Below are 5443 nucleotides of genomic sequence, written 5' to 3'. Positions count from 1 at the left end.
TCTTAGAAATAAAGGAATTTATTAACTTTTTTTCTTGCAAATTGTTTGAAACTGTTGTTAAATTATGTCTACCAAAATTAGTAATGATATGACGTTAAGTAACATAGCTATGACAAAAGTCTTCGTATTTTTTGATTGAACCTCGTATTTAGCATATTATACAAGAATTGCTATAACATTTAGGGTGTCGCATTGGACACTTATTGCTTTTTCAATATTGTTCTTATTTCTATTCTATAAATCTACCAGAAATATTTTTATAATAGTGAAATTTTATGTCATGAACTAAATCTACTTATTAATAAAATATATTTGTATGTAGTAATTACTACCGAATTCAAATTTACTGATACTCAAAAAAATTGACTGACATTGGCTGAAATCTTTTGTACCTTGGCTGACATATTCTGTACATTGTCTGTACCTCACTGTACATTTTATTTACTTCCACTGTACCCCGCTGTACCCTTTTGTACAATTCTACTGAACAGCACTGTACCCCACTACTGACTTCCACTGTATCCGACTGTACGCCACTGTGCAGAGCACTGATAACCACTGTACCCCAATGTGCGCTACTGAATCATTTTTAAAAGTAAAACCTTCAATATAATATTTTCTTTGATATTCATTTTAGGTTGTTTAATTTATTCAAGTGCTTTATTTATTAACTTCTATTGATATTGAATGTTACGACCACAAATTTGTTTTATATGATCATGTTTATTATGCCAGTCATTGCATCATTATCATAGAAAAATAATTTCCCTAATCAGTAAGGTTACAAAATTCGTTTATCCTTATATTGACGATATTTTAAGAAAAACTGTACAGCTACGTATATACATAATGTAACAATCTTCCTTCATTTCGATCGTTTTATTTTTTGCTGGTATTAACTAATAGTATACAGTTTATCGCTTCATATGCCAGTGACTTGTTTTCTGTTTTTTGGCTGATACACAGCCCACTAAATACCAGGAATCAATAACCTTTTTACAGTTCGATCTTTTAAACGATGGCTTGCCATTATCAATTATTAGACGTTATTAAGACAACATTTTGTTAATTCACATGTAATTATACACATCCTAGTTAAAAATGGTATTTGAACAAGCATGCGCTTAATGTTTTTTAGTCGAGAAACCGTTGGAAAAACCAATTTTATAGCTATAGAAATGTAATTTAGAATTTGTTTAAAATCACCACCCCCTCCAAAGTTGTAATGGGTATAAGGAGAGGTTTAGTCAGTATATACGAATTTGTCAGTAAACATTTTTGAAAAATATTCTTATTTAGAATTGCATTGATACAATTTTTTAAATGATTATTTAAAAGGATCCAGCTCTCTTGATTCTTGACAAAACAACAAATGGAACAAAACTGTCTTAAATATCTATATTTGAGTTCATAAATCGGTTTTGATTAGATTTATCCGCTTTGCTTGCCAGTTGATAATTTTATGGCAAATGCTACTCAGGTGAGCAGTGCGGTCCCTTGGCTTTTATACTATTGATTTAAGAAAATTATAACTGCATGTACATGCATATAGGGTACAATACTTTTGAAGTTTTAATAGATAGAAAAGAAACAATCCGCCGTCACCAAATTTCCTTAATGGACATGTTTTTTTTTTCCTTTTTTTCCTTTTTAAAGAATTTGAGTTGACATTTGAATTGAGTTTTTTAATGTCAATGTTGTTGACGACAGGGCCAAGTGACTCTAATTGTTAAAATATGGAACTTTCCCATAAACCAAATAATACTGGAAAATATACAAAATTCTTATGCTATCCATTAGGGGCATATACTGGAACTCCTAAAGTAGACGTAAAACATCAGCCAATGGTTCGAATAATATCCTGGGGATAATTAAATCGTATAATGTATATAATTTTATACTTTAATGTATCATAAAAACAATTTATTAATTTCTTTAATAGCAGAAAAGCTTATGCGTTGTTTGAATCGGAGATACATTGTATATACCAGATGTAGGTATTACATAGTGCTGACATTTGATCAGTCATCGCTATTTGACTTAAATATGATCATTTGGTCAAAATATTTACTTTATGAGTTTACTAAACATGATATATATCTATTGCTTTTACTTAAGAAAACAGTTTAAATGATAAACACAATCTAAGCCCCAGCAATGGACGAACATCTGCTATGACTTGCAACATGTCAAGATCTATCACTGAAATAACAAACATACTCTCTTAACTTTAATAGAAAGGAGGAAATAACCGTTTCCCAATAAAACAATAGCGGAAAACTTGCTGTCAAATAATGCGGAAAACGTATGTTGATGATATTTAAAATCTGAGATATTTCTTTTTTTTTGACCACAATTATTGCTTTTATTTGCAAATATATAAAGATAAAATTAATGGAAAATACACCATTAATCATAACTGTAAATAAAACAATTTATTAGCTTTACAAAGTCTCTGGCACATTAACGTTTGCTTTCTTTCTGAGTTTGAGGTACAAGTATGTAGTGAAAAAAGTTATAGATATGACAAACAGACAAACTATAACAGTCCACATAAGAGACGTGATGTTCATGTGTTCCTCTGGCTTTAGCATTGGATTTTGACAGGCATCCCCTGCAAGATGAATATTTTTGAACTGTTTGTTTATTATGTCAATCAGGAAAAAAAGTTATGATTTTAAAATTACAGAACGACAATGAATTACGCAGTGCAAAATGTTTTAGTGAATGACCGACGTAATGTTGAAATTACAAAATGTATACACGTACTATTTCTAATACTGTGTTTTCATCAATATTTGTAGAATACAACTTTCGTGGATTTCGTTTTTGAATTGATCCACAGAATTAGATGTCAGTGAATTTTGAAGTGCAATTTCTAATAAAATATGCATTGTTGAAATTATCGACTAAACCTCTTTAAAACTGTGATTCTTAAAACTGATTTTAATTTTTTCCACGAAAATGAATCTCCACCAAAATTAGTGAAACAATTTTAGTATGTAAAAAAGGAGGAAACATATTATTTCGAGACATTTACCTTGTGGTTTTATACATCCATGAACGTGGTTACAATACTGGTTATCAGCACAGTTGCACAGTGACATACATTCCTGACCATAATGCGGAGAAGGGCAGGGAATACTACAGTTTTGACCAATATAGCCTTTGCCACATGCTGTCCATTAAAACAAATAACGATGAGCACCGGCAAAAATACATACAAATAATTAATGAACGGCCAAAGTCCTTTTGATTTTAAACTTACGAATACATCTGTTCTCTATCTTGTTCCAAATATATCCAAGACAGCATTCCAGAACTCCGGATCTTAATGAAATTATTTTTCACTTTATATTTATATGTTAGAAAACTCGACAACGTATAAAACCAAACGTAATATATTGATCGTTTAGATAAACAGTTGTGATTATGTACATTACATGTCAAATGCATTTATAATGTCACGAAATACAAGTGAGATTTGCATAAAAATAAAAAAAAAACACATTAATGCTAATTCGGTTAAATGAAATGTGCGTATTTTTTATATTAAATTATATAACTGTTTTTCACAGACATATAGCCAGACAGAAAACAAGACGATAATAAATTAATACTACCTTTCACAAAACTTTGAATTGGAAAATCCAAGGTAAAAAATGAATATAATCATGGTTATGTCCATACTTTCTCTATACATTTTGAGAATTCTTATCAAATGTATTAAATAAAATTTTCATCACGAGTTATATTTAAAGTAATTTAGCTTGTAGAGTCTACTTCCCGTCTGATAGACATATTACACTGACTTTTTCTCGTGAAAAAATATTAATTGTCTCTTTCCGGTGAAGAGGAACATGACAATGAAGTTCATTTAGCACGTCATTATTTCTATATCGCTTTGTTATTGAACACTTTTTTTATTTCAAAGTCTACACATTTATAAATCTTGAAAAAACTTTAAATCACAGTGTAATCAGTTTAACCAACAGTTACTAGCACGTATCATAACTCATCAACTTGATATTTCCAGTTCCACCAAAATTCATTGATCAAATGTTATCAATAAATAACCGTACACAGAAATAATTTCTGTCATTCAGTCAACTTACCAGAGACTGACATGGCTTTATCTCGATGTACATAAAGCGATTATATCACATTTCTATTCAGCTACTCTATCAAGAGGTGCCACTGTATGTCTTATCTCCAATAAAAATAACATGGACATGTATCATAAAACAGGAATCACATATACCAATATGAGCATATCCAAAAATCTCAAGATAAAACCAGCTACAACAAAGTTAAGCTGGATTGAACAAATATTTAGAGAGAAACAAAAGAGAAACAAAAATTAATTCCTATATGGATGGACAATTTTTACCAGTCGGAACTGACCAGACTAGTGGATGGCTTAAGGTGGAATGTCCCTCTGATAAGAGAGAAAACTTCTGTAGAAAATAATATCACTTTGTTTCTGTTAACTCACAATTATTAATGCATGTAACAACAAGGGGGGTGGTGCATGGTCCCAATTTATGTTGGAAGGCGATACACTTATTTGAATTCAAAGATAGAAAAAGAAAATTAGAACTGAACCCCATGGCTCTTTTGAAGCAGGGGGCAAAAAAGTAAAGAAAACCTTTACAAAATATTACAAAAAATGTATCATAATGATAAAGTATTTATTAGGCAATATCTACGTGACTATTCCTCCCCCTCTCCCCTCCCCCTCCCGATGGATTTATTCTTTTTTTTAAATATAACTAAATTTTATGTACTTGTTCAGTACATGTACGGTACATGTTTGATGTTTTAGGCCAGAGAATATTTGGATTGAATATTTTTAATTCTCTATCTATAGCTCGTTCACAGAGCTGAATGAATTATAATTGGGGAAAATGTGACCAAGACAATTACAAATTCTAGACTTAGTTGAAATCGTTCAATTAAAACTTATAACATTTCAAATGTTTAAAATTGAATAAAGCTTTTCTATTCTGAGGGAGCAGATATGGGAAAACGAATTGAAAAAAAACCCTAATATCTCAGCTCATTTGATTCAAGACAGTATATCCCTGTATTGATATCATACCAATTACTGGAAGATTATTCACTTGATCCCCTTTTTGTGTTACATAACAAAATGCTCTGGTTCACATTTATAGGATTTCTTAAATATATATATATATATATATATATATATATATATATATATATATATATATATATATATATATATATATATATATATATATATATATATATATATATATATATATTGAAACACAATAAAATCCACAGTGGTCGGCGAGTTATAGATAAAAATTAAATAAGAAAACACGAAAAACGTTCAATATAGCTTAAGCGCTTTCATTTTAAAATCTTCAGAAGCTATATTGAACGTTTTTCGTGTTTTCTTATTTAATTTTTATCT

At 29.8% G+C, this 5443-nt stretch overlaps 1 long non-coding RNA gene across 1 annotated transcript; it reads right to left on the bottom strand.

Moving 5' to 3' along the window:
* Positions 1-1997: 1997 nt before the first annotated feature.
* On the bottom strand, positions 1998-3904 carry LOC136271653 (uncharacterized). The gene is made up of 4 exons (XR_010709587.1): positions 3624-3904; positions 3269-3330; positions 3041-3178; positions 1998-2614 (listed from the first exon to the last, which is right to left on the bottom strand). It is a non-coding gene; the product is annotated as an uncharacterized lncRNA (long non-coding RNA).
* Between the last annotated feature and the right edge of the window lie 1539 nt (positions 3905-5443).

The sequence above is a fragment of the Magallana gigas genome, chromosome 9 (assembly GCF_963853765.1).
Source record: "Magallana gigas chromosome 9, xbMagGiga1.1, whole genome shotgun sequence".
Classification (NCBI taxonomy): Eukaryota; Metazoa; Mollusca; class Bivalvia; order Ostreida; family Ostreidae; genus Magallana; species Magallana gigas.
Note: the sequence above shows the minus strand (reverse complement) of the source record. Positions and strands in the feature narration are given on the sequence as shown.